Consider the following 12,526-nt stretch of genomic DNA (forward strand, 5'->3'; position numbering starts at 1 on the left):
ACCCAATTCAATGTTCAAAATATAAGGTAGTGTCCGATTAACTTGATAAAGTTGGTCAACAGCTGATAGGTCATCTTTTTATTTGTGAATCTCTGATCACCGTGTTGAATCAGGTCGGATCTCTAGTGCAATGGATAGCGGCTTGGAGTCCTAGACGAATGTAGCAAAAGCATTCAAAGGCTTTGTGTTCAAACACCAGCTGGGTCAATTTTATCTCTCCTCCTATTTTATAACTAATTGAAACAGTAACAAGCAATGCCTGCGTCTGCATCACCAGAAACAATTACCAAAATGGCAGTGAAAGAAAGTCTACTTAAACAGAGACTGTTTGCTTTGAAAACATTGCATAATCTATGCCCAAGAGGAAATTCCCAAAGATACTGCTGAAAATGTAATTTAGTAGGTAGTAATAGTATTTGGCACTTTATTGATTTCACAATGTCATTTTAGACACATGATTTCTAAGTCAGCCGAAATGAGATAGTACAAATTTCAGGATTTAAAATGGATTACGTGTGCTGCTGAAATTTCAAATGCTTAACACCTTCAATGCTACAGGAGATTTTCCTCCTGTGCTGAATGATCTGTAAATCCATTGTTCATGACGAGCTCAGCTCGTCATAAGCACACGACAAGTGTACTGCACGACGAGCTGAGCTCGTCATGAGCATGGAAGGGGTTAAAACATCAATTTGTTATTAAACTCTACAAATTTGATTGCTAATATATGGAACCATATTAATACATAGAGTGTAGGTCAGTGTACGTCCACATTTGTTTAGCTGATTTTAAGACAGAGTTTAGCAGAGCCTGGATAGCTCAGTCGGTAGAGCATCAGACTTTTAATCTGAGGGTCCAGGGTTCAAGTCCCTGTTCAGGCGGTTGCTTCCTTTAAAGAAAAATTACTCTAATTGGATGCTCTTTTTGTGTTCCCCTGCATGACGAATAAGATATTCCATTACTAAAATTGCAAAAACGCCTTTCATGGAGTTGTGAAATGCACATCTGCCTCATATATCATGTGCCATTTGACTAAACTTAAGTCGTACGTAGACTTACCTAAGGTATCATGTAACTTGAGACGGTGAATATAATTTCCCCAATTCAATATTCAAAATAAATCCATGGTTATAGTATCAAATGAACTTTATAAAGCTGATCAACATTATTTCATTTCAGAATATCTCTGCACCTAATCAGAGCGTATTGGCTCTGTGGTGCAATGGATAGCGCATTGGACTTCTAGGTGAATGTAAAAAAGATATTCAAAGGTTGTGGGTTCGAATCCCACCAGAGTCAGTTTTATCCCTATTTATTTCATAACTGTTTAAAAGAGTAATAAACAGTGCATGCATGCTTCTGCTTCACCAAAAAGGGCAGTGAAAGGAAGTCTATTTTAAATAGATACTATTCAAATTACGCAATCTTTGCAGAAGAGGAAATTGGCAGCTGTACTTATGAAAATGTAATTTACTCAGAAGTAAGATTTTGGGCCCTTCCTTAATTTTACAATGTCAATAAAAACATATGACTTCTAAGTCAGCAAAAAAAATGAGATAGTAGCAATTTCAGGACTTACAATAAGGTTAAATTTACTGAAGAGATTTCAAATGCTTGAAGTACCAATTCATTATTATATTCCGCGTATTCAGTACTTAATACCGGCAACCATCTTAAGAAACGTAGTGATAGTTGGGACACTTCCAAATGTTGATAAGGTCATTTTGTGGAGCGACCTCTCCGAGCCTGGATAGCTCAGCCGGGAGAGCATCAGACTTTTAATCTGAGGGCCCAGGGTTCAAGTCCCTGTTCAGGCGGCTTGGTTAAAGAAAAGGTATATCAATTGCATACTCTTTTCAGGATCCAATGAATGGGGAGTCCTATTAGAGATGTTTCAAAAAAGTCTTAATCAAGTCATTACATACCCATCTGTCTTCTACATTCTTTGACAAGGGTTAAGAAGACTTACCCAAACTGTATCATGTAGTTTGACATGTTGATTATCTTTTACCCAATTCAATGTTCAAAATATAAGGTAGTGTCCGATTAACTTGATAAAGTTGGTCAACAGCTGATAGGTCATCTTTTTATTTGTGAATCTCTGATCACCGTGTTGAATCAGGTCGGATCTCTAGTGCAATGGATAGCGGCTTGGAGTCCTAGACGAATGTAGCAAAAGCATTCAAAGGCTTTGTGTTCAAACACCAGCTGGGTCAATTTTATCTCTCCTCCTATTTTATAACTAATTGAAACAGTAACAAGCAATGCCTGCGTCTGCATCACCAGAAACATTTACCAAAATGGCAGTGAAAGAAAGTCTACTTAAACAGAGACTGTTTGCTTTGAAAACATTGCATAATCTATGCCCAAGAGGAAATTCCCAAAGATACTGCTGAAAATGTAATTTAGTAGGTAGTAATAGTATTTGGCACTAAATTGATTTCACAATGTCATTTTAGACACATGATTTCTAAGTCAGCCGAAATGAGATAGTACAAATTTCAGGATTTAAAATGGATTACGTGTGCTGCTGAAATTTCAAATGCTTAACACCTTCAATGCTACAGGAGATTTTCCTCCTGTGCTGAATGATCTGTAAATCCATTGTTCATGACGAGCTCAGCTCGTCATAAGCACACGACAAGTGTACTGCACGACGAGCTGAGCTCGTCATGAGCATGGAAGGGGTTAAAACATCAATTTGTTATTAAACTCTACAAATTTGATTGCTAATATATGGAACCATATTAATACATAGAGTGTAGGTCAGTGTACGTCCACATTTGTTTAGCTGATTTTAAGACAGAGTTTAGCAGAGCCTGGATAGCTCAGTCGGTAGAGCATCAGACTTTTAATCTGAGGGTCCAGGGTTCAAGTCCCTGTTCAGGCGGTTGCTTCCTTTAAAGAAAAATTACTCTAATTGGATGCTCTTTTTGTGTTCCCCTGCATGACGAATAAGATATTCCATTACTAAAATTGCAAAAACGCCTTTCATGGAGTTGTGAAATGCACATCTGCCTCATATATCATGTGCCATTTGACTAAACTTAAGTCGTACGTAGACTTACCTAAGGTATCATGTAACTTGAGACGGTGAATATAATTTCCCCAATTCAATATTCAAAATAAATCCATGGTTATAGTATCAAATGAACTTTATAAAGCTGATCAACATTATTTCATTTCAGAATATCTCTGCACCTAATCAGAGCGTATTGGCTCTGTGGTGCAATGGATAGCGCATTGGACTTCTAGGTGAATGTAAAAAAGATATTCAAAGGTTGTGGGTTCGAATCCCACCAGAGTCAGTTTTATCCCTATTTATTTCATAACTGTTTAAAAGAGTAATAAACAGTGCATGCATGCTTCTGCTTCACCAAAAAGGGCAGTGAAAGGAAGTCTATTTTAAATAGATACTATTCAAATTACGCAATCTTTGCAGAAGAGGAAATTGGCAGCTGTACTTATGAAAATGTAATTTACTCAGAAGTAAGATTTTGGGCCCTTCCTTAATTTTACAATGTCAATAAAAACATATGACTTCTAAGTCAGCAAAAAAAATGAGATAGTAGCAATTTCAGGACTTACAATAAGGTTAAATTTACTGAAGAGATTTCAAATGCTTGAAGTACCAATTCATTATTATATTCCGCGTATTCAGTACTTAATACCGGCAACCATCTTAAGAAACGTAGTGATAGTTGGGACACTTCCAAATGTTGATAAGGTCATTTTGTGGAGCGACCTCTCCGAGCCTGGATAGCTCAGCCGGGAGAGCATCAGACTTTTAATCTGAGGGCCCAGGGTTCAAGTCCCTGTTCAGGCGGCTTGGTTAAAGAAAAGGTATATCAATTGCATACTCTTTTCAGGATCCAATGAATGGGGAGTCCTATTAGAGATGTTTCAAAAAAGTCTTAATCAAGTCATTACATACCCATCTGTCTTCTACATTCTTTGACAAGGGTTAAGAAGACTTACCCAAACTGTATCATGTAGTTTGACATGTTGATTATCTTTTACCCAATTCAATGTTCAAAATATAAGGTAGTGTCCGATTAACTTGATAAAGTTGGTCAACAGCTGATAGGTCATCTTTTTATTTGTGAATCTCTGATCACCGTGTTGAATCAGGTCGGATCTCTAGTGCAATGGATAGCGGCTTGGAGTCCTAGACGAATGTAGCAAAAGCATTCAAAGGCTTTGTGTTCAAACACCAGCTGGGTCAATTTTATCTCTCCTCCTATTTTATAACTAATTGAAACAGTAACAAGCAATGCCTGCGTCTGCATCACCAGAAACATTTACCAAAATGGCAGTGAAAGAAAGTCTACTTAAACAGAGACTGTTTGCTTTGAAAACATTGCATAATCTATGCCCAAGAGGAAATTCCCAAAGATACTGCTGAAAATGTAATTTAGTAGGTAGTAATAGTATTTGGCACTTTATTGATTTCACAATGTCATTTTAGACACATGATTTCTAAGTCAGCCGAAATGAGATAGTACAAATTTCAGGATTTAAAATGGATTATGTGTGCTGCTGAAATTTCAAATGCTTAACACCTTCAATGCTACAGGAGATTTTCCTCCTGTGCTGAATGATCTGTAAATCCATTGTTCATGACGAGCTCAGCTCGTCATAAGCACACGACAAGTGTACTGCACGACGAGCTGAGCTCGTCATGAGCATGGAAGGGGTTAAAACATCAATTTGTTATTAAACTCTACAAATTTGATTGCTAATATATGTAACCATATTAATACATACAGTGTAGGTCAGTGTACGTCCACATTTGTTTAGCTGATTTTAAGACAGAGTATAGCAGAGCCTGGATAGCTCAGTCGGTAGAGCATCAGACTTTTAATCTGAGGGTCCAGGGTTCAAGTCCCTGTTCAGGCGGTTGCTTCCTTTAAAGAAAAATTACTCTAATTGGATGCTCTTTTTGTGTTCCCCTGCATGACGAATAAGATATTCCATTACTAAAATTGCAAAAACGTCTTTCATGGAGTTGTGAAATGCACATCTGCCTCATATATCATGTGCCATTTGACTAAACTTAAGTCGTACGTAGACTTACCTAAGGTATCATGTAACTTGAGACGGTGAATATAATTTCCCCAATTCAATATTCAAAATAAATCCATGGTTATAGTATCAAATGAACTTTATAAAGCTGATCAACATTATTTCATTTCAGAATATCTCCGCACCTAATCAGAGCGTATTGGCTCTGTGGCGCAATGGATAGCGCATTGGACTTCTAGGTGAATGTAAAAAAGATATTCAAAGGTTGTGGGTTCGAATCCCACCAGAGTCAGTTTTATCCCTATTTATTTCATAACTGTTTAAAAGAGTAATAAACAGTGCATGCATGCTTCTGCTTCACCAAAAAGGGCAGTGAAAGGAAGTCTATTTTAAATAGATACTATTCAAATTACGCAATCTTTGCAGAAGAGGAAATTGGCAGCTGTACTTATGAAAATGTAATTTACTCAGAAGTAAGATTTTGGGCACTTCCTTAATTTTACAATGTCAATAAAAACATATGACTTCTAAGTCAGCAAAAAAAATGAGATAGTAGCAATTTCAGGACTTACAATAAGGTTAAATTTACTGAAGAGATTTCAAATGCTTGAAGTACCAATTCATTATTATATTCCGCGTATTCAGTACTTAATACCGGCAACCATCTTAAGAAACGTAGTGATAGTTGGGACACTTCCAAATGTTGATAAGGTCATTTTGTGGAGCAACCTCTCTGAGCCTGGATAGCTCAGCCGGGAGAGCATCAGACTTTTAATCTGAGGGCCCAGGGTTCAAGTCCCTGTTCAGGCGGCTTGGTTAAAGAAAAGGTATATCAATTGCATACTCTTTTCAGGATCCAATGAATGGGGAGTCCTATTAGAGATGTTTCAAAAAAGTCTTAATCAAGTCATTACATACCCATCTGTCTTCTACATTCTTTGACAAGGGTTAAGAAGACTTACCCAAACTGTATCATGTAGTTTGACATGTTGATTATCTTTTACCCAATTCAATGTTCAAAATGTAAGGTAGTGTCCGATTAACTTGATAAAGTTGGTCAACAGCTGATAGGTCATCTTTTTATTTGTGAATCTCTGATCACCGTGTTGAATCAGGTCGGATCTCTAGTGCAATGGATAGCGGCTTGGAGTCCTAGACGAATGTAGCAAAAGCATTCAAAGGCTTTGTGTTCAAACACCAGCTGGGTCAATTTTATCCCTCCTCCTATTTTATAACTAATTGAAACAGTAACAAGCAATGCCTGCGTCTGCATCACCAGAAACATTTACCAACATGGCAGTGAAAGAAAGTCTACTTAAACAGAGACTGTTTGCTTTGAAAACATTGCATAATCTATGCCCAAGAGGAAATTCCCAAAGATACTGCTGAAAATGTAATTTAGTAGGTAGTAATAGTATTTGGCACTTTATTGATTTCACAATGTCATTTTAGACACATGATTTCTAAGTCAGCCGAAATGAGATAGTACAAATTTCAGGATTTAAAATGGATTACGTGTGCTGCTGAAATTTCAAATGCTTAACACCTTCAATGCTACAGGAGATTTTCCTCCTGTGCTGAATGATCTGTAAATCCATTGTTCATGACGAGCTCAGCTCGTCATAAGCACACGACAAGTGTACTGCACGACGAGCTGAGCTCGTCATGAGCATGGAAGGGGTTAAAACATCAATTTGTTATTAAACTCTACAAATTTGATTGCTAATATATGTAACCATATTAATACATAGAGTGTAGGTCAATGTACGTCCACATTTGTTTAGCTGATTTTAAGACAGAGTATAGCAGAGCCTGGATAGCTCAGTCGGTAGAGCATCAGACTTTTAATCTGAGGGTCCAGGGTTCAAGTCCCTGTTCAGGCAGTTGCTTCCTTTAAAGAAAAATTACTCTAATTGGATGCTCTTTTTGTGTTCCCCTGCATGACGAATAAGATATTCCATTACTAAAATTGCAAAAACGTCTTTCATGGAGTTGTGAAATGCACATCTGCCTCATATATCATGTGCCATTTGACTAAACTTAAGTCGTACGTAGACTTACCTAAGGTATCATGTAACTTGAGACGGTGAATATAATTTCCCCAATTCAATATTCAAAATAAATCCATGGTTATAGTATCAAATGAACTTTATAAAGCTGATCAACATTATTTCATTTCAGAATCTCTCTGCACCTAATCAGAGCGTATTGGCTCTGTGGCGCAATGGATAGCGCATTGGACTTCTAGGTGAATGTAAAAAAGATATTCAAAGGTTGTGGGTTCGAATCCCACCAGAGTCAGTTTTATCCCTATTTATTTCATAACTGTTTAAAAGAGTAATAAACAGTGCATGCATGCTTCTGCTTCACCAAAAAGGGCAGTGAAAGGAAGTCTATTTTAAATAGATACTATTCAAATTACGCAATCTTTGCAGAAGAGGAAATTGGCAGCTGTACTTATGAAAATGTAATTTACTCAGAAGTAAGATTTTGGGCCCTTCCTTAATTTTACAATGTCAATAAAAACATATGACTTCTAAGTCAGCAAAAAAAATGAGATAGTAGCAGTTTCAGGACTTACAATAAGGTTAAATTTACTGAAGAGATTTCAAATGCTTGAAGTTCCAATTCATTATTATATTCCGCGTATTCAGTACTTAATACCGGCAACCATCTTAAGAAACGTAGTGATAGTTGGGACACTTCCAAATGTTGATAAGGTCATTTTGTGGAGCGACCTCTCCGAGCCTGGATAGCTCAGCCGGGAGAGCATCAGACTTTTAATCTGAGGGCCCAGGGTTCAAGTCCCTGTTCAGGCGGCTTGGTTAAAGAAAAGGTATATCAATTGCATACTCTTTTCAGGATCCAATGAATGGGGAGTCCTATTAGAGATGTTTCAAAAAAGTCTTAATCAAGTCATTACATACCCATCTGTCTTCTACATTATTTGACAAGGGTTAAGAAGACTTACCCAAACTGTATCATGTAGTTTGACATGTTGATTATCTTTTACCCAATTCAATGTTCAAAATGTAAGGTAGTGTCCGATTAACTTGATAAAGTTGGTCAACAGCTGATAGGTCATCTTTTTATTTGTGAATCTCTGATCACCGTGTTGAATCAGGTCGGATCTCTAGTGCAATGGATAGCGGCTTGGAGTCCTAGACGAATGTAGCAAAAGCATTCAAAGGCTTTGTGTTCAAACACCAGCTGGGTCAATTTTATCCCTCCTTCTATTTTATAACTAATTGAAACAGTAACAAGCAATGCCTGCGTCTGCATCACCAGAAACATTTACCAACATGGCAGTGAAAGAAAGTCTACTTAAACAGAGACTGTTTGCTTTGAAAACATTGCATAATCTATGCCCAAGAGGAAATTCCCAAAGATACTGCTGAAAATGTCATTTAGTAGGTAGTAATAGTATTTGGCACTTTATTGATTTCACAATGTCATTTTAGACACATGATTTCTAAGTCAGCCGAAATGAGATAGTACAAATTTCAGGATTTAAAATGGATTACGTGTGCTGCTGAAATTTCAAATGCTTAACACCTTCAATGCTACAGGAGATTTTCCTCCTGTGCTGAATGATCTGTAAATCCATTGTTCATGACGAGCTCAGCTCGTCATAAGCACACGACAAGTGTACTGCACGACGAGCTGAGCTCGTCATGAGCATGGAAGGGGTTAAAACATCAATTTGTTATTAAACTCTACAAATTTGATTGCTAATATATGTAACCATATTAATACATAGAGTGTAGGTCAATGTACGTCCACATTTGTTTAGCTGATTTTAAGACAGAGTATAGCAGAGCCTGGATAGCTCAGTCGGTAGAGCATCAGACTTTTAATCTGAGGGTCCAGGGTTCAAGTCCCTGTTCAGGCGGTTGCTTCCTTTAAAGAAAAATTACTCTAATTGGATGCTCTTTTTGTGTTCCCCTGCATGACGAATAAGATATTCCATTACTAAAATTGCAAAAACGTCTTTCATGGAGTTGTGAAATGCACATCTGCCTCATATATCATGTGCCATTTGACTAAACTTAAGTCGTACGTAGACTTACCTAAGGTATCATGTAACTTGAAACGGTGAATATGATTTCCCCAATTCAATATTCAAAATAAATCCATGGTTATAGTATCAAATGAACTTTATAAAGCTGATCAACATTATTTCATTTCAGAATATCTCTGCACCTAATCAGAGCGTATTGGCTCTGTGGCGCAATGGATAGCGCATTGGACTTCTAGGTGAATGTAAAAAAGATATTCAAAGGTTGTGGGTTCGAATCCCACCAGAGTCAGTTTTATCCCTATTTATTTCATAACTGTTTAAAAGAGTAATAAACAGTGCATGCATGCTTCTGCTTCACCAAAAAGGGCAGTGAAAGGAAGTCTATTTTAAATAGATACTATTCAAATTACGCAATCTTTGCAGAAGAGGAAATTGGCAGCTGTACTTATGAAAATGTAATTTACTCAGAAGTAAGATTTTGGGCCCTTCCTTAATTTTACAATGTCAATAAAAACATATGACTTCTAAGTCAGCAAAAAAAATGAGATAGTAGCAATTTCAGGACTTACAATAAGGTTAAATTTACTGAAGAGATTTCAAATGCTTGAAGTACCAATTCATTATTATATTCCGCGTATTCAGTACTTAATACCGGCAACCATCTTAAGAAACGTAGTGATAGTTGGGACACTTCCAAATGTTGATAAGGTCATTTTGTGGAGCGACCTCTCCGAGCCTGGATAGCTCAGCCGGGAGAGCATCAGACTTTTAATCTGAGGGCCCAGGGTTTAAGTCCCTGTTCAGGCGGCTTGGTTAAAGAAAAGGTATATCAATTGCATACTCTTTTCAGGATCCAATGAATGGGGAGTCCTATTAGAGATGTTTCAAAAAAGTCTTAATCAAGTCATTACATACCCATCTGTCTTCTACATTCTTTGACAAGGGTTAAGAAGTCTTACCCAAACTGTATCATGTAGTTTGACATGTTGATTATCTTTTACCCAATTCAATGTTCAAAATGTAAGGTAGTGTCCGATTAACTTGATAAAGTTGGTCAACAGCTGATAGGTCATCTTTTTATTTGTGAATCTCTGATCACCGTGTTGAATCAGGTCGGATCTCTAGTGCAATGGATAGCGGCTTGGAGTCCTAGACGAATGTAGCAAAAGCATTCAAAGGCTTTGTGTTCAAACACCAGCTGGGTCAATTTTATCCCTCCTCCTATTTTATAACTAATTGAAACAGTAACAAGCAATGCCTGCGTCTGCATCACCAGAAACATTTACCAACATGGCAGTGAAAGAAAGTCTACTTAAACAGAGACTGTTTGCTTTGAAAACATTGCATAATCTATGCCCAAGAGGAAATTCCCAAAGATACTGCTGAAAATGTCATTTAGTAGGTAGTAATAGTATTTGGCACTTTATTGATTTCACAATGTCATTTTAGACACATGATTTCTAAGTCAGCCGAAATGAGATAGTACAAATTTCAGGATTTAAAATGGATTACGTGTGCTGCTGAAATTTCAAATGCTTAACACCTTCAATGCTACAGGAGATTTTCCTCCTGTGCTGAATGATCTGTAAATCCATTGTTCATGACGAGCTCAGCTCGTCATAAGCACACGACAAGTGTACTGCACGACGAGCTGAGCTCGTCATGAGCATGGAAGGGGTTAAAACATCAATTTGTTATTAAACTCTACAAATTTGATTGCTAATATATGTAACCATATTAATACATAGAGTGTAGGTCAATGTACGTCCACATTTGTTTAGCTGATTTTAAGACAGAGTATAGCAGAGCCTGGATAGCTCAGTCGGTAGAGCATCAGACTTTTAATCTGAGGGTCCAGGGTTCAAGTCCCTGTTCAGGCGGTTGCTTCCTTTAAAGAAAAATTACTCTAATTGGATGCTCTTTTTGTGTTCCCCTGCATGACGAATAAGATATTCCATTACTAAAATTGCAAAAACGTCTTTCATGGAGTTGTGAAATGCACATCTGCCTCATATATCATGTGCCATTTGACTAAACTTAAGTCGTACGTAGACTTACCTAAGGTATCATGTAACTTGAAACGGTGAATATGATTTCCCCAATTCAATATTCAAAATAAATCCATGGTTATAGTATCAAATGAACTTTATAAAGCTGATCAACATTATTTCATTTCAGAATATCTCTGCACCTAATCAGAGCGTATTGGCTCTGTGGCGCAATGGATAGCGCATTGGACTTCTAGGTGAATGTAAAAAAGATATTCAAAGGTTGTGGGTTCGAATCCCACCAGAGTCAGTTTTATCCCTATTTATTTCATAACTGTTTAAAAGAGTAATAAACAGTGCATGCATGCTTCTGCTTCACCAAAAAGGGCAGTGAAAGGAAGTCTATTTTAAATAGATACTATTCAAATTACGCAATCTTTGCAGAAGAGGAAATTGGCAGCTGTACTTATGAAAATGTAATTTACTCAGAAGTAAGATTTTGGGCCCTTCCTTAATTTTACAATGTCAATAAAAACATATGACTTCTAAGTCAGCAAAAAAAATGAGATAGTAGCAATTTCAGGACTTACAATAAGGTTAAATTTACTGAAGAGATTTCAAATGCTTGAAGTACCAATTCATTATTATATTCCGCGTATTCAGTACTTAATACCGGCAACCATCTTAAGAAACGTAGTGATAGTTGGGACACTTCCAAATGTTGATAAGGTCATTTTGTGGAGCGACCTCTCCGAGCCTGGATAGCTCAGCCGGGAGAGCATCAGACTTTTAATCTGAGGGCCCAGGGTTCAAGTCCCTGTTCAGGCGGCTTGGTTAAAGAAAAGGTATATCAATTGCATACTCTTTTCAGGATCCAATGAATGGGGAGTCCTATTAGAGATGTTTCAAAAAAGTCTTAATCAAGTCATTACATACCCATCTGTCTTCTACATTCTTTGACAAGGGTTAAGAAGTCTTACCCAAACTGTATCATGTAGTTTGACATGTTGATTATCTTTTACCCAATTCAATGTTCAAAATGTAAGGTAGTGTCCGATTAACTTGATAAAGTTGGTCAACAGCTGATAGGTCATCTTTTTATTTGTGAATCTCTGATCACCGTGTTGAATCAGGTCGGATCTCTAGTGCAATGGATAGCGGCTTGGAGTCCTAGACGAATGTAGCAAAAGCATTCAAAGGCTTTGTGTTCAAACACCAGCTGGGTCAATTTTATCCCTCCTCCTATTTTATAACTAATTGAAACAGTAACAAGCAATGCCTGCGTCTGCATCACCAGAAACATTTACCAACATGGCAGTGAAAGAAAGTCTACTTAAACAGAGACTGTTTGCTTTGAAAACATTGCATAATCTATGCCCAAGAGGAAATTCCCAAAGATACTGCTGAAAATGTCATTTAGTAGGTAGTAATAGTATTTGGCACTTTATTGATTTCACAATGTCATTTTAGACACATGATTTCTAAGTCAGCC

The 12,526-nt window shown here is 37.2% G+C and overlaps 12 non-coding genes across 12 annotated transcripts; all 12 read left to right on the forward strand.

Moving 5' to 3' along the window:
- The first annotated feature begins 808 nt into the window (after positions 1 to 808).
- TRNAK-UUU (transfer RNA lysine (anticodon UUU)) lies at positions 809 to 881 on the forward strand. Its single transcript has one exon. It is a non-coding gene; the product is annotated as a tRNA-Lys (tRNA).
- Positions 882 to 1,208: 327 nt separating this feature from the next.
- TRNAR-UCU (transfer RNA arginine (anticodon UCU)) lies at positions 1,209 to 1,299 on the forward strand. Its single transcript is given in 2 exon segments — positions 1,209 to 1,245; positions 1,264 to 1,299. It is a non-coding gene; the product is annotated as a tRNA-Arg (tRNA).
- A 1,518-nt stretch (positions 1,300 to 2,817) lies between these two features.
- On the forward strand, positions 2,818 to 2,890 carry TRNAK-UUU (transfer RNA lysine (anticodon UUU)). The gene has a single exon. It is a non-coding gene; the product is annotated as a tRNA-Lys (tRNA).
- Positions 2,891 to 3,217: 327 nt separating this feature from the next.
- On the forward strand, positions 3,218 to 3,308 carry TRNAR-UCU (transfer RNA arginine (anticodon UCU)). The gene is given in 2 exon segments: positions 3,218 to 3,254; positions 3,273 to 3,308. It is a non-coding gene; the product is annotated as a tRNA-Arg (tRNA).
- A 1,518-nt stretch (positions 3,309 to 4,826) lies between these two features.
- TRNAK-UUU (transfer RNA lysine (anticodon UUU)) lies at positions 4,827 to 4,899 on the forward strand. Its single transcript has one exon. It is a non-coding gene; the product is annotated as a tRNA-Lys (tRNA).
- A 327-nt stretch (positions 4,900 to 5,226) lies between these two features.
- Positions 5,227 to 5,317, forward strand: TRNAR-UCU (transfer RNA arginine (anticodon UCU)). Its single transcript is given in 2 exon segments — positions 5,227 to 5,263; positions 5,282 to 5,317. It is a non-coding gene; the product is annotated as a tRNA-Arg (tRNA).
- A 1,518-nt stretch (positions 5,318 to 6,835) lies between these two features.
- On the forward strand, positions 6,836 to 6,908 carry TRNAK-UUU (transfer RNA lysine (anticodon UUU)). Its single transcript has one exon. It is a non-coding gene; the product is annotated as a tRNA-Lys (tRNA).
- Positions 6,909 to 7,235: 327 nt separating this feature from the next.
- On the forward strand, positions 7,236 to 7,326 carry TRNAR-UCU (transfer RNA arginine (anticodon UCU)). Its single transcript is given in 2 exon segments — positions 7,236 to 7,272; positions 7,291 to 7,326. It is a non-coding gene; the product is annotated as a tRNA-Arg (tRNA).
- A 1,518-nt stretch (positions 7,327 to 8,844) lies between these two features.
- Positions 8,845 to 8,917, forward strand: TRNAK-UUU (transfer RNA lysine (anticodon UUU)). The gene has a single exon. It is a non-coding gene; the product is annotated as a tRNA-Lys (tRNA).
- A 327-nt stretch (positions 8,918 to 9,244) lies between these two features.
- Positions 9,245 to 9,335, forward strand: TRNAR-UCU (transfer RNA arginine (anticodon UCU)). Its single transcript is given in 2 exon segments — positions 9,245 to 9,281; positions 9,300 to 9,335. It is a non-coding gene; the product is annotated as a tRNA-Arg (tRNA).
- Positions 9,336 to 10,853: 1,518 nt separating this feature from the next.
- Positions 10,854 to 10,926, forward strand: TRNAK-UUU (transfer RNA lysine (anticodon UUU)). The gene has a single exon. It is a non-coding gene; the product is annotated as a tRNA-Lys (tRNA).
- A 327-nt stretch (positions 10,927 to 11,253) lies between these two features.
- On the forward strand, positions 11,254 to 11,344 carry TRNAR-UCU (transfer RNA arginine (anticodon UCU)). Its single transcript is given in 2 exon segments — positions 11,254 to 11,290; positions 11,309 to 11,344. It is a non-coding gene; the product is annotated as a tRNA-Arg (tRNA).
- Positions 11,345 to 12,526: the final 1,182 nt, after the last annotated feature.

Source organism: Lissotriton helveticus, chromosome 1_1, assembly GCF_964261635.1.
Source record: "Lissotriton helveticus chromosome 1_1, aLisHel1.1, whole genome shotgun sequence".
Classification (NCBI taxonomy): Eukaryota; Metazoa; Chordata; class Amphibia; order Caudata; family Salamandridae; genus Lissotriton; species Lissotriton helveticus.